The sequence below is a fragment of the Heloderma suspectum genome, chromosome 1 (genome assembly GCF_057233095.1).
Source record: "Heloderma suspectum isolate Gila_16-S chromosome 1, 16-S_ref, whole genome shotgun sequence".
NCBI lineage: Eukaryota > Metazoa > Chordata > Lepidosauria > Squamata > Helodermatidae > Heloderma > Heloderma suspectum.
The window spans coordinates 407,957,532-407,983,077 of NC_139458.1; the positions used below are offsets into that span (position 1 = coordinate 407,957,532).

At 43.4% G+C, this 25,546-nt stretch overlaps 1 long non-coding RNA gene across 2 annotated transcripts; it reads left to right on the plus strand.

Moving 5' to 3' along the window:
* Positions 1–1,757: 1,757 nt before the first annotated feature.
* LOC146360137 (uncharacterized) lies at positions 1,758–25,221 on the plus strand. 2 transcript variants are annotated; one of them, XR_014787479.1, is made up of 4 exons: positions 1,758–1,843; positions 19,084–19,204; positions 19,984–20,081; positions 21,199–25,221. It is a non-coding gene; the product is annotated as an uncharacterized LOC146360137 (long non-coding RNA). The 2 variants fall into 2 exon arrangements; XR_014787477.1 differs by having other exon boundaries at positions 1,811–2,071; positions 21,199–24,516.
* Positions 25,222–25,546: the final 325 nt, after the last annotated feature.

The window sequence follows — 25,546 nt, forward strand, 5'->3', positions numbered from 1 at the left end:
CTCCCTTTTTGGGGGGTGATTCATAAGTACCCATCCTTGTCTTGTCACATTGCACTGCATTCATATTAAACATCACTACTTGAATATGATGGGGAAAAGGCAGATGAATACAAGAAGTGGGCATTAGTTAGCTGACATATTTCATGGAAAACATCGTGAACATTCACAACAACAGATTAACCCTAAACCAGATCTCTGTGTGTGCTGTGTTGTGTGTCAGCTGCCCCATTCACTTTAGTAGGGGTCTGAGTACATGCAAAAGGATTTGCCTATGAAGAGTTGTGTCTTCCAGTAAGTTGGGAGAGCGTGGTGTATGTACCAGAGCCTCCATTGTCACAGTAAATCATAGGATCAGAATACAATAGCCTATACCCAAGAAACCAAACAGTAATTTGGGAATGAAATCCAAAGTGTAATTTGGCAGGCCCAGTGGGGAACAACCAGATGCCATTCAGTGATACTTCCTAATAGCAACCACTTATTTTTATGAACACTAACATTAACTATGTAACTGCACATAGTTTTGGGTTTGCTTGTTTTTTAGACCATAAATATCATGCCTATATTCACTGCCAAGTTGTATGGCTGCTCTGAACAAAGCCATGTTTTGTAAGTTTGAACATATGTGCAAATTTGGTTGTTGTTTTTGGGCTGTGTTTTTTTTTTTAAGAAATTAGTACCTATACTGGGGTGAAACATAAATGTGAATGGATATTACTGGCAAAATGAACAGAGCTGTATTTGTCTGACTTGGTTTGGACTGGACGGATATTTAATACAAAGTCTATTTGAAATGCCATTTTAAAATATTTGTAGGCTATTCCGTTCCTTCTAAAGGGGTGATGATTTTTGGCCAGAATGTGGTGTGCGGATATGGTTTCCATGACAATTGCTCTGAATATTGGAACATACCAATTGCTTTAGCCAAGTCATGTGAAATGGTTGCATTTTCTGCCCATCCGTAACATAGGCACAGACATTTTTTGAGGTCGGAAAAAGTAGGGAATAGAATAGTTCCTTGGTTAATTTTTCCACCTCTTTCCTAGATGGAAGCAAAATATTTTAAAGTCCCTGTCAATGGTCTTCTTACATGTCAATGAGCTGTCCTTAAACTGTTAAAACGATGGAGTCATATCTGGGCTGATTTTGTTTTTAAAGCTGTGCACAAATGGCCTCTCAAAATTCTGCACCATATTTGTGGGCAAGGAAATTGGGGAACAGTTTCATTGAGTTTCTCCAGGGGGTGGAGAAATTCTCCAACAATTTCTTACAGGGCTCACCACTGGCAGGGATTATAGCACAGGTTCTTGCTATTTTCATAAGGGTTTTTGTTTTGTTTTGTTTTTGTATTGCCACTGCAAATGGTAACAGGATCAATTGTGTAAGTAGCTTGCCCCCCATTTTTCGTTCTCCACAATACCTCATACCTAGCATAATTCCAGAGCATGCGGGGGGGGGGGGGATGCAACCACCACAAAAAAATAATGGTGATGAAAACTTGGAGAAAATTCTGCAAAGGGGCCTTTTCTTTTTTTGGGGGGGCGGGGTAAGAAAAAGAAACAAAATCAGGACTTTTCTGAGGAAAAATGTCTTCGAAGAAATGTTGACTCAACTTAAGTGCCCTGTCTTCATTGTACAATCATCTCTCTGTCAGCCTGTAGCCTCCTCAGCTTCCCGGACTTCCTGCCAAAGGTAGGACATCATGAGGTAATTCCTCCCATAGAGGGTTTTTTTTTTCCAGATCAGGAAATGCAGGTAGTAGATTAGGAGACTGCAGAGCAGTGGAGAGATGTGTCATAGGAAGAAAAATGCACACAGCACCCTCAGCCACCTCAGGGATTAGGTAAGTTCAAAAACACCACTAACACTGCCCCCACCCCCTCACACCCACCACAGGGCTTTCAGGGAAGGAGCGGTATTATCAGCACCTACATGAGACACAAAATGTGTCCACAACAATCCCTCCGAAATTAAACATTTGGAAGACCCTGGGGAAGATCCTGAATCCTGAAGAATGACAACTAAAGTTGAGTCAACATTTCTTCGTTGACACTCCTCAACCACCTTATAGGTAAGGTAAGTACAGGAACCCTGAACCAAACCCATAAGAATTTCTCTGAAATTTCTTCTCCTTTGGATTTCTATTTGAAAGCAATTTCCTTTCTGTCAATCTGAATGAGAATGGTCAAAAACATGTTGGAGAAATTTTCAGCCCAGCACTAGTTTTTTTTTTTGGGGGGGGGGGGAATCCATGCTATTTCACCTTGGAAAAACAGTGAATAAATGTTAAAACAATTAATTATACTGGAAAACAAGAACAAATGATCACCTCCAACTTCTCATGCAATTGCCCCATTTTTTGTATGTTACAAAACTGGACAACTTGGTTCTGAGCTTGGAGTGACCTGAGACCCTAATGTGCAAATCATCCATACATTAAGAAAAAAATCCTCTGAGGCCCGTTACACATGCAGAGAATGAGATTCTGAGGATGCTGAGATGGTAGGGTGAATGGAACCTTTTCACACTTCAGGTAGCAGCAGTGGTTTTGAATGCTTTCCCCATGTAGTAACAACTTCTGCAAGATAAAATTACAAACAAGGGCTGTCTACACTTTTAATTAAATCTTGGTGTCATCCAGGAATGTGCAAATAAAGAAAACTTGAGCTGGCCGAAGTTCTTTGAATTCCCTCTTCAAGTTTGTTCTGACTTGAGTCTGTATCAGATGCTGAAGTTTGCTTTTGCCTTTTCACATGAAATTTGTCTGTATTTAATGTGCATTTTGTATGCATCAGTTGTGCACATTTTTTGAAATGTATGCATTCTTTTCCCATTGATTAAAGCGTATTGGTGCGCATTTTCCAAAAGTATGCATTTTTACATGCACATTTTTTCAAATGTATGCATGCTGTTGAGTGCAGGGGGGGAGGGGGGCTACAAATCACATTGCAAGCTTGGAAATGTATGGACTTCGACTGGAGATTGTTTCTGAGTCCGTGTTCAGTCTGGAAGGCGCGAACTGGGTAAATCCTGATCAAAGCGGAACTGAAAGTAATTTCTCATACATCCCCAGTGTCACCTAATGTCCATCCTACTCAGTGTTGTCTACCCTGGCTGGCGGTGGCTCCCCAGAATCTTAGACAAACAACTTTCCCTTCACCTGCTACTTGATCCTTTTTAGCTTCCAGGACTGAACCCTCCCCCCTGTTTTTTGTTTTGCTAAAGTTATAGTTCCCCCAGGAAAATGGGCTTCTCTGGGAATGAAATCCAGGACTTCTCATACTTAAAGCAAGAATCTTACCCCTAGACCAGCCTTCTTCAGTGTAGACCCCCCCCCTCGATGTTTTGGGCTTCAACTCCATGACCACTGGCTATTCTGACTAGGGCTGATGGAATTTGAAGTCCAACACCTTCTAGAGGGCACCAGGTTTGGGAAGGCTGTCCTAGACCAACCAGCAAGAGGACTTGTTATCAATGTAGCTCTCCAAGACTACTGCATTTTTTGGGGCTTGTTTACAATAACGGAGGGAATTCAATTCCAGGTCTGTTTCCTAACTGTCCTTTTCTTTTTACATGGTGAGTTCAGCACAAGATGACCATTTCAGTGGTTCAGCGTGAGAGCCAGTGTGGTGTAGTGCTTAGAGTGCTGGGTTGAGACTCGGGAGATCTGGGTTCTAGTCCCCACTTGGCTGTGAAACTCACTGGGTGACTTTGATCCAGTCACTGACTCTCAGCCTAACCTACCTCACAGGGTTGTTTGTTTGTTTGTTTATTTCATTTCTATACCACCCAATAGCCGAAGCTCTCTGGGCAGTTCACAAAAATTAAAACCAAAAATCTCAGGATAAAACAATATAAAATATAAAAGCATTAAAACCACAATATAACAGTACAACCAGAATAAAATGTTGCAGCAATGCAGTGATTTAAAATACAGATTTAAAACCTCAGAGCTAAAAGATTAGGAAGCTAAAATGCTAAAATGCCTGGGAGAATAAAAAGGTCTTCACCTGGCACCAGAAGGAATACAACTCAGGTGCCAGGCGAGCCTCTCTAAGGAGCTCATTTCACAACCAGGGTGCCACAGCAGAAAAGGCCCTCTTCCTGGTAGCCACCCTCCTCACTTCCTTTGGCAGGGGCTCATGGAGAAGGACTGCTGGGGATGATCTTATGGTCCGGGGAGGCACATATAGGAGGAGGCAATCCTTCAGTTAACCTGTCCCCAAGGGCTTTGAATGTCAATACCAACACTTTGAATCAGGCCCGGGAATGGACTGGCAGCCAGTGCAGCTGGAGAAGTACTGGCATAATGTGATCTTGTTGGACAGTCCCTGCAAACAATGTTGCTGCCCTATTTTGGACTAGCTGAAGTTTCCAGACCATTTCCAGTGGTTGTAAGGATAAAATGGAGAGGAGGAGGACCATATAAGCCACCTTGGTTTCCTTTCAAGAGAAGAAAAGCTGGGATAGAAATGTGATGATGATGATGATGATGATGTCTTCCATTAGTCCCTGCCACAAATCTATAAACAACAGTTTACCAGGTATTCCAACATATCAGCGGCTACTAGTCCTCATGGCTATATGCTACCTCCAGCAAAAGAGGCAGGTAAGCAGCACCTACGTACATCAGGTGCTGGAGAACATGGGCGGGAGGGTGCTGTTGCACTCGTGTCCTACTTGTGGGTTTCCCATGGGCATCTGGTTGGCCACTGTGTGAACAGAATGCTGGACTAGATGAACATTTGGTCTGATCCAGTGTGACTCTTCTTATGTTCTTAAGGAGAAAATATTATGTTAGAATAGGTCCTGTGATCATGATCATTCAAGTGGTTTGATATGAATTTTTTATTATTATTTTTATTTTATCCGGTAGTTTTAAACTTTTAAACTCTCATATTGTGTTGTATTTTATGGCTTTAACTGTTGTGAACTTCCCAGAGAGTTTCAGCTATTGGGCAGTATAGAAATCTAATAAATAATAAATAAACATATGCACACATTTTTGAAAAGGCTATTCACAGCAAATCTTTGTGTATAGGCAAACATTTATTTCCCCACCCTGAAGAAATAAAAATTGGGAAAATATATACTATCACACTGAAAATATTTGCTCACCCCCCATCCAATAATGACTATATTTTTCTTGCTTATGCACTGTATTATTTTTTTTTAAGTATTCACTGACAGAAAAATGCAAAGTAGTGCTTGCAGTTTCATGCAAACTATGTTTTGGACAGTGATAAATATGGGTTCAAGATAGGTTCAGCATAAGAAATAAAAGAGCATGTTGTACAAATAAGTAACACCATGGCATGTAAGCAGCCAACTCAAACAGTTGCTGAAATAACAGCACAGGCTCATTCCAGAAGAATTATGAAGGATGGATGATGTTGTTGAAATAATAAAGGGGGCAGGAAAAACAGCGTCATACTTATCTTTTGGCTACTATTTCATGTTCTTCCCTGTCTCTGTCATCCTTCTGTATTTTGCTAGCACTCTCCCTTCAGCTATTATTATTTATTTATAAGCCATCAGTAGGGAGTGACCATGGCTCAGTGGTAGAACACCTGCTTTTCATGTAGAAGGTCCCAGGCTCAATCCCCAGCATCTCCAGGTGGGGATGGAAAAACTCCTGCCTGAGGTTATAAAACCCTGGTGAGCGGCTTCCAGTCAGTGTCAACAACACTGGGCTAGTAGGCCAATAGTCTGACTCAGTATAAGGCAGCTTCCTATGTTCTTAGGAGTTTTTACAGAGTACAAAAGGACATGTCCCTGACCTTAGGAGCTTGAAATCTAAAATTTGATAAGGGGGAAGAACAGAGCAAGGAGAGGTAAAGGAAAGCAGCGGTAACCAGGGAAAGAATACATGGTTGATTCAGTTGCATGCACAGTTGGTCAGGGGAAGTGTGTGTGTGTGTGTGGGGCGGGGTGAGTCAAAGGGTTTGTGGGAGCCTCTTAAGGAGAGATTTAAAAGGAGCAAGACAAGCAAGATAATACCAGTGTTCTGGGAGGCACGTTCCAAGGTTTGGGGGCAGTAAGAAAGGAATGGCAGAGGGATTGGTTGAGAATTTCGTTTTAGTTCATTTTTGATCAAAACATTTACCCAAACCCACAAAGTTCATATTCAAGAGAGAAAGACCTTGAGATTTTAAAAAATGCTGGAGAAAGCGAAAATTCGCCCATCCCTAGAGCCCTGTTACATTAGACCAAAAGTCTATCTGATCTGATCCAGCATACTGTTCTCACAGCGGTCAACCAGCTGCCTCTGCGAAGCCTGCAAGTAGGACACGAGTGTGAGAGCATCTCCTGCTCATGTTCCCAGCAACTGGTTTTCAGAAGCACACTGCCTTTGATACTGGAGGTGGCATATAGCCATCAAGGCTACTAGCCATTGATAGCTTGAACTTCGAACGGCTATTAGCCATGACAGCTAAATTGAGCTTCCATGTTCAGAGGCAGTTTGCATCTCAGTATCATATACCAGGGCAGAAAGCGAAGAGAATCTAAAGAGCCTCTTGTTGAGGGTGAAAGTGGAGAGTGCAAAAGCTGGTTTGAAACTCAACATTAAAAAAACGAAGATCATGGCAACTGGCCCCATCACTTCCTGGCATATAGAAGGGGAAGAAATGGAAGTAGGGATGTACGAAAGTCACTTACCTTTTCGAAGGGTGACATTCGTGGTGGGGGGGAGGCGCTCCGTCCCTCCCCCTGAAATTCTGGCCAGGGGGGATGTGCTCCGTCCCTCCCCCCCCGAATCCTGGCCGCCCGGCTCCGCAAATGGCGGTGGCCGTAGCCGCCGCTGTTTGCATCCCTGCAGTCAGCCGGGATAGGCTACATAAATGTTTATGTAGTCTATCATGGCTGATTTAAAAGAAGAAGAAAAAACCCGCGCATACGCTATTTGACGCTATGCTATTTGCGTTCCCTTTATTTTCGCCATCTTAGTCTACGTAAATGTTTACGTAGACTAAGACGTGCCAAAATAAGGAATGCAAATGGCGGAGCCCATGGGCGCCGCCATTTGCGTACGTGCGGGTTTTTTTTCTTTTAAATCAGCCGTGATAGGCTATGTAAACATTTACATAGCCTATCACGGTGTTTTTAAAAAATCTAGCCGTGATAGGCTACGTAAATCTTTACGTAGCCTATCATGTTTTTTTGTTTTGTTTTGTTTAAAACTGGAAATGGCGGTGGCGGCAGCCGGTCGGAAGACCGGCCGCTGCCGCCGCACTGCTGCTGCAGCTGCTGCCAGGAAGATTCGCCGAAGGTAAGTCCCGTCCCGGGGGGGCGGGGGGGAAGACCGTTTCGCCACCAATTTCGGGGGGCCGAATGCACTGGCATTTGGCCTCCCCGCGATTCGTGGCAAAATTCTCTGACATCCCTAAATGGAAGCAGTGACAGATTTTATTTTCTTGGGCTCCAAGATCACCGCAGACAGTGACTGTAGCCATGAAATTAAAAGACGCTTGCTCCTTGGGAGGAAAGCTATGGCAAACCTAGATAGCATAGTAAGAAGAAGTGACATCACCTTGCCGACAAAGGTTCGTATAATCAAAGGTATGGTTTTCCCAGTAGTAACGTATGGCTGTGAGAGCTGGACTATAAGGAAGGCTGAGCGCCGAAGAATTGATGCTTTCGAACTGTGGTGCGGAGAAGACTCTCATGAGTCCCCTGGACTGCAAGGACGTCCAATCAGTCAATCCTAAAAGAAATCAACCCTCACTGCTCGTTGGAAGGACAGATAGTGAAGCTGAAGCTCAAATATTTTGGCTACCTAATGCAAAGAGAAAAGTCACTGGAAAAGATCCTGATGAAATATTGAAGGCAAAAGGAGAAGGGAACGGCAGAGGATGAGATGGCTAGATAGCATCACCGATGCAATGAATATGAACTAGGGGTGGACGAAAGGCACTTACCTTTCGTCGAAGCTTGTTCGCGGTGGGGGGGAGGCGCTTTGCGGCTCCCCCCACGAAGTTCAGGCCGGGGGGGAGGCTTCCCACCTCGCCCCGGCTGAAATTCAGGCCGGGGGGGAGGCTTCCCGCCTCGCCCGGCCGAAATTCAGGCCGGGGAGGAGGCTTCCCACCTCGCCCGGCCGCGAATGCCATTCTTTTTTTAAAAAACGCCCCCGTGATAGGCTACGGGACGATTAACGTAGCCTATCACAGCTAGATCTGCAAAGTCAGCCGTGATAGGCTACGTAAATCGTCACGTAGCCTATCACGGGTGACTTAAAAAAAAAAAAAGCGCGTACGCAAATGGCGGCCCCCATAGGGAGCCGCCATTCGCGTTCCTTATTGAGTCGCTGTAGTCTATGTAAATGTTTACATAGACTACGGCGAAAATAAGGGCAATGCAAATAGCGTTGCCCTTATTTTCGCCGTAGTCTACGTAAATCTTTACGTAGACTGCAGCGACCAAATAAGGAACGGGAATGGCGGCTCCCTATGGGGGCTGCCATTATCCGTACGCGCTTTTTTTTTTTTAAGTCACCCGTGATAGGCTACGTGACGATTAATGTAGCCTATCATGGCTGACTTTGCAAATCTAGCCGTGATAGGCTACGTTAATCGTTACGTAGCCTATCACGGGGGCGTTTTTTTTTTCTCTTTTATTGGAATGGCGGGGGTGGCAGCCGGTCGAAAGACCGGCTGCCGCTCCCGCCCCGCTCGAACACCCGCTGAACCGCCGTCCGGACCCGCCGCCGGGAGGGACATTTGGCGAAGGTAAGTCCCGTCCCGGGGGGGGTGCGGGGTGCGGGGGGGTGCGGAGGATTTCTCCCCGAAACTTGTTCGGGGGGCCGAACACGTTGGCACTCGGCCCCCCGAAGTTTCGGGGAGAAATTCTCCGCCATCCCTAATATGAACTTGAGCACACTCCGGGAGAGAACGGAGGACAGGAAGCCCTGGCATGCTATGGTCCATGGGGTCATGAAGAGTCGGACACGGCTTAACGACTGAACAACAACAACAACAACAATCATATACCGGGGGCAAACAATGGAGCAAGACCATCACCTTCATGCCCTTCTGATGAGCCATTGCTGGAAACAAAATGCTGGACTCAATGGACATAGATGCATGTCATAGATTGGGCAAGGTGGTTCTTATGCTCTTATATTATTTTCTTACGTTCTGGGGTTACTGGATGTACCAGTTTAGATTACAGGTTAGATTCATGCAATGCACTCTATGCGAGGCTGCCTTTGAAGAAGGTTCCGAAATTGCCACTTGTGCAAAATGCAGTGGGCCAGATAGATTGAAAGGAACCAGGAAGCCTGAACATATAACACTGATTCTGGCCCACCTGCACTAGCTGTCTGTACATTTCTGAGCCCAATTCATGGTGCTGGTTTTAGCCTCTCAAGCCTTCTACTGCTTGGGGCTGCAAGGTCAGATAGAATCCCTCTCCTGGTATGTACCTACCCTGTGCACTCTGATCAATGATCTGAGACCCTTCTCTGAAGGGAAATTTGGAGGATGGCAATAATGGAAAGAGGCTTTTCAGTGGTGGCCCCTGATTGTGGCAGGCTCTCCCCAGCAAGGCCCACCTCGTGCCAAGATTGTCATCTTTTCGGCAATGGGCTACAACTTTCCTCTATTCCCAGGCATTTGATGGCATATAAGACAGGTTCTTTAATGCATCAGTTGAATTCTTTATGGTTGTCACTGCTGTTTTAGTTGTTTTATGGGATGGTAATGTTTTAGTGGATATTTGTTTTTAGTTTAATTTTTGTATGTTTTAATTTTTGTGGTAAGATGCCTTTAGTCTTTTTTGAGAAAGTTATCCAAATAACAACAACAACACATCAACTCCAGTGTTTTGAGAGGCCCGCAGTAAAGTCCCCTCCTAAACAGTGGGCCATCATTTATATTTCCCACAATGCTCTGGACCACCCAGCAGAACATTGCTCTGGAGCATTGTAGGGCAGAATCTCATAGCCATCCACCACTTCAGACAGGGGGACCAGGGCAGGCATGAGCCCCAGTAGGCTCTGCCAGGGTACAGTTTCCTGTGGAGAGTGACTGAGTATAATGCCAGGCCTATCAGGGCTAGCCCAAGACTTTTTTCTGCCTGAGATGAAGGACAAGATGGTACCCCTTCCCATTCCATGTACAAAATCTGTCTGGACAGGCAGATGAATCTGTCTTCAACATGAATGCTGAGGCTATGTCCTCCACTGAACCTGAAGGCAGCAGGCCAACTTAAGGGGCACAGGGTCAGCTTCAAGGCACACAGCTGTCTCCTTGAACACCTTGTTGCTGCCTCCCACCATCTGCCACCTGAGGCAATTGACTCACCCTGCCTAATGGTAGGGCCAGCCCTGAGGCCTACTTCAGGAATTATGTCAATGTGGTCCAAAAATCATTGTCAGAGTCAATTTATTTGCACACCACATTTTCCACACATACAAAGCATTTCACAGAATAGACCATTTAAATACACTAACAGTCATTACAATACATTACAGTATAACAGTAACAAGATGCTAGCAAGATTCTGATGACCATTATTTTATGGACTGAATGGCTAAACAAACTGTACAAAGTCAAAACATGTTTGACAAGACAAACATTGTGTTGCAAGCCATTGTGTTTGTCCCTAACAGAACTTCCTGCTGCATCATTTACGTAGACATTTCTTGCCTTCCAGAACAATCAAACCTACATTCAGTTTCCAATCCAAATACATTTTTAGAAAGTCAGACAAGTGATCCCACTATCTTTCCTCTTCCAGTTACTTCTAACCTACATTTCTAAATATATGTGATTTTTCCAGGGCTCTAAATCACAAGGGAGATGAGGCCAGCAGCCACCGGGGGTGGGGGGGACATGGAGCTACTGTGGTAGTTCCCAGTCTCCATCATTGCATGAGTAATACATTAATTAGTGCTGTGCCAAAAATGTCTCCCACTTTATTTTGGCCATTCTCATTCAATTTAATGGAAAATAAATTGCTTTCAAAAAGAATTTCAAAGGAGAAGAAAAATTTGGAGAAATTCTCATGGGTTCTCATGGGTTGGGTTCAGGGTTCTTACTTAGGAGGTGGCCAAGCAGTGTGCACAAGTGTCCTGTCTCTCATTGTACAATCAAATCTCCTGCTGCCTGTAGTATCCTTGGCTTCCTGCACTTCAATTAAAGCCCAGGGGAAGACGTCATGAGGTAATTCCTCCCATGGGGGTCTTTCACATCAGGAAGTGCAGGCAGCCTAGGAGGCTGCAGAGCAATTGAGCGATGTGCAATAGAAAGAAAACTCACACACAGCACCCTCGACTAGGGGTGTACGAAACCCCACTTACCTGGCTCTGCTGGGTTCCGCAGGTGGGGGGAGGTGATCCGTTCCTCCCCCCGGAATCTTCAACGGGGGGGGAGGCGATTCACTCCTCCCCCTGGAATTCTGCCCTGCCAGCTCTGCTCTGCAGAGCCGCCAGCCGAGCCAATCTGCAACGGGGCCTCCAGCGCCACTGCCAGGCTGGTGCGGACGCAAGTGGCGACCTGCGTAGGGGACGCCATTTGCGTCCCTACACCGGCCCGTGATAGGCTACGTAAATAGTTACGTAGCCTATCACGGCTAAAGCAGGGATGCAAATGGCGTCCTCTACGCCATTTGCTTTCCTGCTTTAGCTGTTGTAGGCTACATAAATATATACGTAGCCTATCATGGGCCGGCATAGGGACACAAATAGCGGCTGCTACGACGGCCGCCATTTGCAGCCCAGCAGTGGCCGGAGCTGCCACTGCTGCCACTGCCGCCGGAGCCGCAGCCAGGTAGGCTCTGTTTCGTGGGGCTTTCGCAGGGTGGTGGGGTGGGGGACTCCATTCTGCCATGGATTCCAGGGTGCCGAATTCACTGGAATTCATCCCCCCTGGGATCCGTGGCAGAATTCTCTAACATCCCTACCCTCGACTGCCTCACAGTGATGAGGTAAGCCTAAAAACACCACAAAAACAAATTTATAAAACACCCTGAAAATGAGACAGAACAATGGAAGCCTCTTTCATGGGGAAAGAAAACTTAGAGGGAATTGGAGGACAAATTTAACCGCAGCACTATTCCACCCTTTCCTTGGAGCTGGACACAACACTGCTCCCCTCACACCTGCATTATGGTGGATGCAAAATGGGGGCTATGTTGCCAACACAGTTGCTAATGTTGACACTTGCAGTGGGAGCACAAAAAGCCCCCAACACCCTCAGGAAAAGAGGAAGAAACTGTACTATGACCACTGCCAATGGGGAGCCCTACGTGTGAGAAAGTGTTGAGAATTTCTCCTCCACCTGGACTAATTTGGTGAAATTGTCTCCTCAGTTTCTCTGCCCACAAAAATGGGAAAGAATTTCAAGAGACCATTTGCGCACAGCTCTAAAATTAATAGGGCTTAAATGAAGTTAATGCAATCACTTTTTAAAAGAAACTTTCATCATCAGATGAAAGGGAGACCTCTGTAGGGAGAATTTCATTTCAGTTTGTTTTTTATAAGAACTTATCAAAATTCACAAACTTATTCATATTTGGGATGGAAAGAACATAAAATTAAACATTTGAATGTGAGAGAAACTGAAACTGTCAGACTTGTCCATCCAGGCCCAGGGCTTTAAAAACTTTTAAAGCCCTGGGTTTGAATCTTTGTGTATTCAACCATGTTGGCAATGAGTTAGGACTGGCACCTTGTTTTTCTGACAGCTTCCTCATCTTTCACAGTAGATTCAACATGGTTCTTTCCATGCTGGGAATAGTACCTGTTGAATTTGGCCAATGCAGATGGAAGAGAATGTTTTTTTCAGTTTGTTTTTGATAAGAATTTACCCAAATTTGTGAAATTCTTCCTGTAAAGGACAGGAAGAACTTGAGAGATTCATCTATCCCTAGTTCTCAGCTATCATAGAATCACAGTGTTAGATGGCACCTTGGAAATTATCAAGCAGGCTGTGGTTTCTTGTTCTTACAAATAAAATGTCACTGGTACACAAGTCCCAAAAGGAGTTGCTGGGCTTGGGTCAGATGGTGATCCTGGTGCAAGGATGAAAGGATGAAGTCTTATTTTGCTCTAGTGGGATCATTCTACTGGAACCTAAATGCTTCTGCATTGGTATAACTGCTCATAGGATCAGACTGGAAGTCTTCCCATTCTCTCTCTCACACACACATGCGCACACACGCATGCACACGCATGCACATTCATGCGCGCGCACACACAGTTCGACTGTAAAGCCCAGACTTTTCTTAATGATGCATCATTCAGCATGACTCTGTTTCACAGAAAATTCATATTTGTCACTAATAGACATTGGCAAAATGGTTCATAGCTTTTCTCATTAAGCTTACGAAAAGCCAGGACTCCTTGATCCAGGAGTATATTTACATATAGTATATTTCTATAAATAAAAGAAGCTTGAGAACCAAAAAACAACATCCTCCCTTCCCCTCCTCAAAAAAATAAAAAATAAAAAAGAGCTTTGTCTTGGCTTCTGAATTAGACACATACTGCTCTTTTAACCCAAATGTATGATGGTTTCCATCAACCTATTTATTTTTAAAAGATTGCCTGACTTTTCTTCACAGTGGTGAATCCAGGCACAATAAAATAATCCTACAATTATAATGCACAAACATGTGTGGGTTTCTTAACAGAAGGACTGAAATCTCATTAGCATTTTGTATCTGGAAACAAAGATGTTTATTTTCATCTTGTGCTCCTACTAGCAGGGTTCTCCCATAATATATGATTCCTTTTCCCTTGTGGCAAAACATCATTATCTGTAATTATTTTATTTATAATATTCAGTACTAAGGAATTTAGCATGCTGTGCCATAAGAATCAAACTGTTTCCTTTAACTTTGTAAACATCTGCATAGGACACTGTTGTTAAAATGGCCTAAGAAAGTGACTGATGGCCAAACATTTTTGCAAATGTGTCATAACCAAGTAAAAACAAAAGTATATGATGGAGTCACATTCCTCTCTAGTGCACCTTTTCATTCTCTTTCCCCACCTTCCATCCTTGGGGTGATATTGCATTTAATCTACTGAGCCAGTAAACAGGCTCAATGCAATGCTAGAGAGGCAGACAACAGCGTAAAAATGACTATGCGATAGAAGGGCCAACAAGTCCTCTGGTCTAGGTACGTATGACACAAACTGCCACTCTCTCTCTCCCTCTCCTGTTTTTGGCACCCATGCTACAAATTGCCCACCCATGGTCAAGGGACATCAAAACAATACAATACAATACAATATAAAATATGACATGGGACAAAGTTAGTTGAAATTAAGCATAGCTAAGCCCTGTTGATTTCCATGGGAGATTTATCCGTGTGCTTAATTCTCTTTCATTGAAATCAATAGGATTTTTAAATGCTTAACTTTGAGTTGGATTATGCCTAAAGATTTCTTCAGACTGGTTCCATTTGTCATGGGATACTGGGAGCACAAGCAGTCTGGAATACTCACACTGGGCTGCTGGATTTATGCACTTATTGGAGGTAGGGGTTGGATCCGGATCTCCACTGGATCAACTGCACTGGTGGAACTGACTTCCCCGGAACCTCCTGGTCATGGCAGCCTCTCCAGACCCCTGAAACAAGAAGTTGGAAGACCCTGATGATTGGGGTGAGCTGTGGTGTATGGGATCCCCCCAAATCAGGTAGAGCTTATCCTCTCATTGGCGGCAGATCCTGGATCCAACCCCTTTCTCATGGAATCATAGAATTCCATGAGAAATCCAGGGGCCTACAAGGCCATTGAGTCCAACCCCCTGCTCAATGCAGGAATCCAAGTCAGAGCATCCCCGACAGATGGCTGTCCAGCCTCGTCTTGAATGTCTCCAGTGTGGGAGAGCCCACCTCCCTAGGGAATGGGTTCCATTGTCATATTGCTCTAAGGAAGTTTCTTCTGATGTTCAGCCGGAATCTGGCTTCCTGTAACTTGAGCCCATGATTCCGTGTCCTGCACTCTGGGATGATCGAGAAGAGATCCTGGCCTTCCTTTCTGTGACAACCTTTGAAGTACTTGAAGAGCGCTATCATATCTCTCCTCACTCTTCTCAAGAATAAACATGCCCACTTTCTGACTGGATCTACTTGATTGATTCTTAATTTTCCAGGGGCTGGAGCAGGACAAGTAAGAAAAGATGGCAAAAACCTTGGTGGGGTATGCCACTCTATAAAAACATAATGAGCTCATTAAGGCTTTCTGCACTGCGCTTGAGCAGAAATACTGTTGTGGTGACTTTTCGTAGCTGTTGGCAGGAGTTTCTGCTTCCCTTCTCTGCAGCCATTAGCCAAAGGGAAGAGGGTGGGTTTTTGTTCTCACCTGTAAGATTGGGCTCTGAATTTTACTTTCTGTGCCAACTCACAGGGGATTGACGTAAGCCACGGGGTCCAGTCCATGATCCCCTAATTTCCCTTCATGGGTGGGAAACTCCAGAACAAGCAAGACAGGTTTTGCACCCAAATGTACATTCTGAGAGACAGCTGAATTTGAACTGCCTTCTGAAGTATAAACTTCAGACATTTCACATCAGTGCTAACTAAGATGAGACATTAATCTGGTTTTTTTTTTCCTGCTAACTGAAAGTACACTCAGCTTAAGCAGAAACAACTTCTTCCTTTCAGCTAAGCAAAGGCAAGCTCCATGTGAGTTGGGGTTGCTATCTTTATTTCTTTTCCTTTTTTTTTTACTAACAGAGCTCTTATTCAGACATTCACCAGGTGAAGTTTTGTCCCATGGAGACTACAGTGATGAGATCTAATTTCATCTGTTGACTAGGGATGTACGAAAGTCACTTACCTGTTCGCGGATTATGTTGATGGTGGGGGGGAGGCGTTCCGTCCCTCCCCCCGGAATCCTTGCCGGGGGGGAGGCGCTCCGTTCCTCCCCCCCGGAATCCTCCGCGGCTGGCTGTGCTCCACGGCAGCTCCATGGAGCAGCCGGCCAGGCCCAGCCAGGCCAGAGCCGTCCGCAGCTGGATTTCCGGCCACAGAGGGCTCTGGGTAAAACAAAAAACCGCGTACACAAATGGAGGCGGCTATGGCCGCCGCCATTTGCATTCCTTATTTTTGCCCTCTTAATCTACGTAGACTATGATGGTGAAAATCAAGGGGAAAGCAAATAGTGTAGCGGGCGCTATTTGAGTCCCTTTTTGATTCCCCGTTTTAGCCTATGTAAATGCGTACACGGTTGTTGTTGTTCTTTTAACCCACCCAGCCATGATAGGCTACGTAAAGATTTACGTAGCCTATCACGTCGTGTGTTTTTTTTTAACCTAGTCATGATAGGCTACGTAAATCTTTATGTAGCCTATCACGATTTTCTTTTTTTTCTTTTTTTTTACCAGAGTGGAAATGGCGGCAGTGGCAGCCGGTCGGAAGACCGGCCGCTGCTGGAGCTGCTGCCACCCGGAAGATCCGCCCCAGGTGAGTCTCGTCCTGGGGGGGGGATCCGCAGGGGGGCGGGGGGTGGCAGGCCATTCCGCCATGGAGTTCGGGGGGCCAAATGCAATGGCATTCAGCCTCACCGTGATCCGTGGCAGAATTCTCTGCCATCCCTATTGATGACAACTGGCAACTAGAGATGCTAGAGAATTTCATTTCATCCCCATTTTTAAGTGAACCAATCTAAATTACACTTCCCATTCCCAGACATATATGTCGGTCAGAACACAGTTATCCATTCGATTGTGTACTTCTTGGTTCAAAAAATATACATACAAAAATGTGTATTTTAGGGGGAAATGCAGTTAAACATGCGTATTTTAGGGGGAAATGTATACAATTTAAATTATTTTGTGGACGTGTTTAAAAAATCACAGAAAATGTGACAGAATGGACTTAAAAGTGAACACATGTGAAACTGACATAGACCAGAAATAGACTGTCCCTAAATGCAATCCTATACCTGTCCATTTGGGAGTACCATTGAATTAAATTGGGCTTACTACCAGGTTGTTCAGTACAGGATTACCGTGTGAATTGCTTTGTTTGTTTACAGGATTTATATCCTAACTTTCCACCACTGAGATGATCAAAGTGACTTGCAAACATCATTTAAAATCCAATAAAATACCAAGAATAAAACAAATTAAACAACAGTTTTGATAACACAGCCTAAAACAAAATAAACAAATGTCCAGTAGCTAAGAGAAGATCAATATGAAATGCCACCAAAGACTCAAGCAAACAGGATAAATTTAGCCTAGTCTCTGAAAGCTAATAGTGATGATGTCACCAGGCAAATTTTATTTTATTTATTTATTTCATTTCTATACTGCCCAATAGCCGAAGCTCTTTGGGCGGTTCACAAAAGTGAGTTTAGGGTGTCCCATAATGCTCATGACACCAGCACAGAGAAGGCTCTATCTCCAGTAGTGCCCATAACCATTGCGGGACCCCAAAAAAGAGCCTTTGATGAAGATCATGGGACAACACTACACATTTTGGTAACCACACTAGCCTTAAACTGGCTACTCCTATTTTGAAGAAAAAGCAGCCCTGGAGGCTTCATCTGGAATGTGGTTTCTTGCTGAAAAATCTCCCTCCCCTGGGCTATCGTTTGCCCCCAAAGATGCTGTGTTCAGTGAACAGCAACAAGAGGCTAAATAAGAAGGAATAAGCTAATCAGGTGCCCTCCAGATAAGTTGGGCTACATCCTTCAACCTCCCCAGATTTGGGTGGGCTTTTTTTAATCCAACACATCTGGAGATTGCCAGTTTGAGGAAGGCTGGAATCAGCAGCCCTTTTGATAAGCTGGTCCCCAACCATTTATGGATGTAAAAGTCAAAATCAGCACTTCGAATCAGTCCAGGAAACAAATCAGGAGCCAGGACAACTTGAAAAACTTAGAAGAGGGCAGCTTTTAATACAGCCTTCCCCACCTGGTGACATCCAGATGCTATAGACTACAGCTCACAGCCATGGGGACTACTGGCTATGCTGGCTGGGGCTGATGGAAACTGAAGTCCAAAACATCTGGAAGGCCTCCATCTATAGGACAACAAATACCTTTTCTTTACTATACAGGAGCGTCATACGCCTTTGCTTCTGGTCATCCCATCTGATGACTGCCCAGGGGATTATTTAAACTATAGACAATGGGTTGGATCCAGACTTAGTCATGCTTCAAGCAGACCCACTGAAGTCAACGGAGCATGTTAGTCATGACAAAGTTAAGTTCTGTTGATTTGAATGGGTTTATATGATTAAGTCCGGATCCAACACAACGGTTTTCATACTTCCTTTTTTTTGGGTGGGGGGAATGTAATCTATTTTTAACCTATCTTCCTGGATCCAAAAAGTTATACTTGGCATTACTTTGATCAGAATGAAACTTGGTGTCTGCGTGCTTTCTTGCTTGCATGGTGTTTAGGAACATCAGTTAAACTCTTAAACACTCCAATTTCTCTGTTCTAACCCATAAAGGAGACCTCGTCTCAAGCTGCCTGTACCTTTTAGCTCTGGGTCATTGGTACTAGGAGCTCTCATTAATAGGCCACTAATATTAACTATTCAGTCACTTGCTGAGGCTTTTGTTTTGTAGCCTGTTCCATTTTCTGTGAGTTATGAAAGTAATGAGCTTGTGGCTAATGCAACCCACAGGCACATAATTTCCTCCATCCCAACTTTTTTCCTTGCAGGCCTCCTGCTATTTTAATATTTCAGGCAGAAATTAAGCCAGTGAAGCAAGAACAGGTATAGTGTCAGTTCTATGTTCTCAGAATGTTATAAATGGTGTCACTGATGATGGCCAGATAACTGTTTTTACAGCCATTTGTCATCACTGCTAAAAGGCACTCTTAGGCAGAGCTTCCAAATGTGCTTCCAAAAGTTGCAAAAAGGGTCATGATGGCACCAAAATTTGTAATTATCTGGTTCAGTAATCAGTATACAGATTTGTCTGGCTTCAAGTATAATTTCCCCAGAGTTCTTCTCTGGCTCAGAATGTTAAATCAAATTCTCTATATTCATTGCCTGGATTCAGCAGACCAGGTGCCCCAAACCAGGTCCTTTTTAGGTATGTGTGCTGAAATTTTTAATGTTAATCCATTGCCCTTGATGAAATGTTTTTTGTTTCCTATGAAACGTCAGACCCACAAATCCAGCTGCTTTTGTACAGGAGTTCTTTAAGAACCCCTTACTCTCAATGAAAATGGTATTGTCTGCTGTGAACTATGTGACCTGAACACGCAACCAAGAAGTCTTTTGTTTGGTAAGTATCCCCCCCCCCCTTTGGTGAGTTTAGGTCAATCAACTTTCCTGATTGTTTCTTGGAAACCATCCAGATGTACAATTCTGTCTTGTTCCCAGGTGAACTTGTTTGCAAGGTTGGTGTGTGTGTGTTGAATTCCCAAGTGGCTTTCAGCCAGGGCTGAAGATAGGTGCAGGATAGGTGGAACCAAACTGCAATCTCCTTGGTGTGTGCATGACCGAATAGTGGCTAGGCATGTGACATCATCAGTGTGCATGCACCGATAATGCAAGGTGAGAAGGTACTCCCCAGAAAAGAGGGGAGATGTTTCTGAATGCTGACCAATAAATACAGAGGTGATCCTGGAATGAGCCGAGGGAAGTTTGCCCATCACTATTACAGGAAAATTCCCAAGTTGTGAATGTGGTCTTCCAGGGCTAGTAACCACGATGCATAATTGGAAAATTCATCCCCTACTAGGAATGGGTGAAAAATTAATTTCAGTCCAGTTTGATAAGAATTTACCAAAATTCAAAAAGTTCTTCATATTTGAGAAAGAATTTGAGATATGTAATTTAAAAAAAAATCAAATGTGGGAGAAAATTCTGTACCATTTTTCTTGGTAGAAAGGCAGGGTAAACATCTAATAATTTTTTTAAAAAAAGGAAACTGAACCAGATTTGTGCATCCAGGTCCAGGGCAGTAAGTGCTTAGCTCTTACAATTCTGGGTTTGAATCCCTGTGTATTCAATAGTGTTAGTGTTTAATTGGGGTTGCCACCTCTCTTTTTTTTTTGACAGGCTCCTCATCTTTAATAGCTATATGGCAGGCAAGTTCAACATGGTCCTTTCCATGTTTGGAATGAACCAGCACTATGGAACTGGGCTGGTACAGATGGGTGAGCATTTTGTTTCAGTTTATTTTTTTATAAGAATTTACCCAGATTCACAAAGTTCTTCATATTCAGGAGAGAAAGAACTTGAGGTTTCAAAAACGTTCATGTGGGAGAAAGCAAAACTGACAGATTCACCCATCCCTATGATCCTTGCTCACATTGGTCTCTCGTCATCACCATTACTTCCATTGTGTCTGGAATAGGGATGGATGGACTCGCCCCTGTCTGCACCACCAGGTGCTTTCCAAGCCACCGCCGTCTGTCTGCCCCTGTTCAGCTTCCTGGATGAGCTGCTGCATGGCCTGTGGGTGTTCAGCAGCCACCCAACCCCTCAGCAAGCCCCCATTTTGCGAAAAAATTGTGGTTTGGGTTTTTCTGTAAATGTAATGTTGTGTAAATGGCCTCTTTATGCCTGCCATTTACATAACATTACATTTATGGAAAAACCCAAGCCACCATTTTTTCACAAAATGGCAGCTCGCTGAGGGGTCAGGTAGTTGCCAAGTGCTCACAGACTGCACAGCGGCTCAGCGAGTGAGGTCCAGTAAGTGTGGCAGCTCTGTGAACAGGGCTGAGCGTGTGTGTGTGTGTGTCTTGGACTGCCATGACATCCTTACTCTGCAATAAGTTTCAAGTGAAGACCAGGCATCAAAGACTTTCAGAACCAGAAAAAAAGAAGAAAGGTTATAAGGGAAGTATTTTGTGAAAGATGGAACTTAGTCCATGGACATTAGCATTTAAATGTTTGTCATTATCCACTGTGATCTCAATATATACCTAGCATGGTGGCTCTCTTGTGTTTCCCAATGTCTCTCTCTGTGTAAGATGGACAGACAGTGAGAGAGATCTATTGCATAAATAATTCACAGGAAGACATAAACTTCCTTTATTTTATTTTTTAAAATCATTGCACAGCTTGATAGAAATGTTATTACCACAGGAATTTCAACAAGTTTCAAGATGCAAAGTTTATTCTCAATGGGATTACTTGTATGGAGTTTGCTAACCTATCAAAGCATTTGAGGATTAGCACACAAACAACTACAGGGCTCAGCTCTAACAATATATATCAGTCAGTTCCAAAGCAGGCAATGGTCTCTTTCTCATATATCTGTTTCAGATCTTGGTGTGAAATCCTTTGAGGTGAAATCCCAGGAGCCACAACCACTGTCATTCCCTTACAGACCCACAACAAGCCACTGTGGGTGTCTAGCAGCCACTGCATCTATTTCCCTCCTCTTGCTCAGGTTGTCTTGAGGTGACAGCGCTATTCCTGGTGTGAGAGCAAAGTTACTCCCAAGAAGGAAAGCTGTGTAACCAACTGCAGTATTTAGCCTGGGCCCAAAGATTTCTTTGGTGGCTGGCTCTTGACTTCTTCCTGGGAATGCAAGCTTCTCTTGAATTGGCTACAACTGGTATACTACTTAGCCAAGATCTCCCTCATGAAGTCTATACATGACTCCTTACTGTGTGAAATGTAATAACTTGTGGTGCAGCTGGGCAATTTTAGACTCTGGACTTAATGGTCTTATCGGGGGGGGGGTGCGTGTGCATGTGTGTGGGGGAGGCTTTAGATGACCCTGTGTATTACTTCAGTTGTGAAGCACACAACTAACATTTCTCTTCTCCTCCCACCCCTGCCAATTCTTTACATTTGCTTCTGCATTCCTGATATGTTAGAAAACAACAACAACAATGCTGTTTGCCAAGTCTGACGGGAAAAAAAAAAATAACTGAGCATGTGCCATTTTGCATTTTAGACTTGCTTACATCATAGGACCTTCATGACTTCAGGTGGTTGGCCACTGTGTGAACAGAATGAATGCTGGACTAGATAGACCCTTGGTCTGATCCAGCAGGGCTCTTCATATGTTCTTATGTTCTTATAAAATGGAATTTGCTCCTACTGGTCTGATGCCCTCATCACCTGACATTCTTTGGGTGGACATTTGGGGACCCTCGCTGGAATGCAGGGCCCTAGACATAAGCCCCAAGGTTTAGGCCTAGCTGCATCACTGCTAATAAAAATAAACACCACCTCTTTATTCTTTGGAATGCAACCAGTCTCTCCCAACTTGCGTATTATGCTTAAATCTAGCATGTGTGTTGTTAAAGTTTAGGGCTTTGGCCCTAGACAGGGCCAGCCCTACTATCAGGCAGAGTGAGGCACATGTCTTAGGGTGCAATCCTATGCATGTTTAGATGGAAAAAAGTCCTACAACTCCCAGAATTCCCCAGCCAGATTTAGGATGTCATGAAAGGGCAGCAAATAGCAAGGTATTTAGTTTGGTGTAATTTTATCTTCATTGCCAGGGAGAGGGAGAGGGGCTTGTAAGATTTTCTGCCTTACCTGCCAAAATAACTTTGCTGGCTTTGGGTAGTATGTACCTTGACTTGGGTGGATGGCACCACTTGCTGTTCTGCCTCAGCAAAATGTCTAAGGCCTAGAATCACAAGCTAGTTTCAGAAATGTCAGCCGATGTACACATTTATGGAAACCATCAAAGGATATGAAAATTAATTCTTCATTTGGGTCATGCAATTGAAGTGGACACTGTAAAATATTTTGGTATCAGAATCACTGTGTCATTTACAATTGGCAGGAGGTCATAATTCACATTCATGCCTATAGGTTTTTTCTTCTTCTTGCAAGTTTAAAATGATATTGTAAAAGCAGTGAGAGTCTTGAACTAGAAAACTAATTGCATATGTAGCATCATATATGAGACTAAACTGTAACTACTACCTACTTACAAGTTTGCTTCATCATCATGACCTATGAGATTCATGAATATTCTAGCTTCTGTGTGGAGGACTAGGCACAGAATGTTGTAAATTGGTTTAGCTGTGTCAGAATAAGAAAGTTGGCTTGGGTGAGGGAAAACCTCCCAGAGGGTATTGGGAGGAAGGGTGTGATTTTGGTGGGAAGAGGTGCAGATACTGATTTCACATAACCAAGTAACTAAAACTCTGTCTCTGACTCTCTGATAAAGCTTTCTAAGGCAAAAATTCCTCAGACAATGCTTAATGCATTGAACGCTAACAGTGAACTTAGATTGTAATGATAACTCAGAGTTTAAGAATAAAACTTCAGTCAGATCATTGTTTACATATAAACTCTCTGGATATTTCAAGGCATATCTGTCAGCCTGTATTTATCTTGCCCCACTGTGGTTTGAGGAACGTGTTTCCAGACCAAAATGCCATAGGCAAAATTTGCTGACATCTTAATACATTGGAGAGACATTTAAATTGCTTCAGATATGTTTTGGGGAAAACAGAGTGTAGAGGTTTGTCAAATCCTGGAATTAGCCTGAGTACAAAGGACGTTGGAAACTGTAAATAGGAAATTAACCTTTAGGGCGGTTTGCTGATACACAGTTTATGTGCCATATATTTTAATTGTATTGATCGGTTTAACTGAGACTTTGAGCTATGATTTCTTGCTTTCTACAGATTGAAATATATTCATTTTCTGCACACAAACAGGATAGAAAACCCACCATGATTTTCATTGTTGAGATGAGTGCAGTGACAAGAGAGGAGCAGGGAAATAAATTTAGTCCTGGCGGTAATTATGGGATTGGAGGTGGTTATACTGGCTTTGAAATCCATGTGTCAAAGTCAAAATTTATGGCCAAAATGTTCAAACCTGCAAAACAGAAAAGCCAGACTTATAATTAGTTGTTATCATAGAATAGAACCAGCATTATGTCAAAGGTGATTCGAGTCAAGGAACCTTTCTTTATACATTAGTTTTGAGAGGTTAAGTTTACCTCTCATGTCTTCTTTCAATTGGTCCCTTAACTATCAGCTAAGAAAAAACAAGGAACAGGGCAAAATTGGTTAGTGTACCATAGTAAATCCAGACCTAGATGTTGCTCACCATTTGACAAAGTTTAGATTTATTTATTTGTAAGAAAATTTATACAATGCTTTTCAGCATTACAATGGACCCCAAAGTGGCTTACAATAAAATAATAGTTCCATCTCTCGAAGCTGTAGAAGCTCTGAATGGTATATCTTTAACCATCTCCTCTCTCCAGTTCTAGAATTCTCTTCTTGTATGACTTAACAGTTTGATCCCATACATGCCTATTCAGAAATAAGCCTCATTGAGTTCAATGGGGCTTACTCCCAGGTAAAAGCATACAGGATTGCAGCCTTAATTGGTATTCTCCAAAGCAGTAATTAGTTACTAGCTAATGCAACTCAGTTTGGCTTCTATTGACTTCAGCCTAGGCTTCTTCTACTTAAATGTGCTTTGTTTTCTAAATTCCCCCTTTCCTCTAATCCTCTTTCCTTATAGATGTTGTGTATTTCAGAGTGTGAGCCTTTGGACATGATTCTTGAGTGTGTTTTTTCTCAAAATGTAAAGTGTCTATTTAGTTGTAGATGCACCAGCATTATAATTAATATTAAATATAAATCAGTCCACATCTTTTCTAATGAAAAGACTGCTACATTTTTCTCCCCACCCCTTCCAAAAGACCAGTGAATACCAAATAATTCTAGAGACAGATTCACTGAACTCCTGGGGCAGGATCCTATGCACACATGGCTGGCTTCACCAGTCCTGGTTTAGGTTGCACCCCTATGCAGACCTTGACTCACTTTGCAAACCCTGCCTACTTTGGCCACACCCACTTTTCCTGTGGCCACACTCACTGCAGGAATGTGGTGCCCAACAATTTTTGTCTGAGGACAAAACTTGTGATCCTCAACAGGAAGAAGGTTCCCAATGCTTAGATTACACTGTTAAACTGACCCATCATACTGACCACATTCTCTCTTGTTTACCTGACCAGCAATAACCTCTATTAGTCTTGCTTCCATACCTCTTCAAGCAACCAGTTCCAGTGGTCCTTCTCCCAATATAAGATCTGTCTTACCTGGATGTGACTTAAATCTTCTGAAGCAATTCCCTCTTCGCTAGTCCTTAGGCCGGAGCTGACGCTCACAGGGCAAAGTAGAATTTGACCCAATTTCCCTTCCTGATGCAGCTGTCCTCCTCCACTCAAGGCCTCAGAATGGTGGGTTCTAGTATAGATGGACTGGAAACTATTCTTATTTTTTATTTGTGTGGAGATCACAATATTATAATTGATAGATAGTCCAACCATTTGGATGAAATACCAAACCTAAAAATATTGCTGATGTGTGTGTGTGTTTGTGTGTGTATTCATATCTCACCTTTCTAGTGCTTTCACACCACCTGGGGGGGGGGGGTTAAGAACAATGGAAACCAATTATAAAACACTATAAAATGCCAAGATATTGCAAGGTAGACTCCAGCAATTCATGGAAGGAGAATTGCCCGATGTACAAGCTGGGTTGTACAAGCAGAGGAACTCGAGACCAAATTGCCAAATTGCTGGATAATGGAGAAAGCCAGGGAGTTTCAGAAAAACATCTATTTCTATTTTATTGACTATTCTAAAGCCTTTGACTGTGTAGATCATAACAAA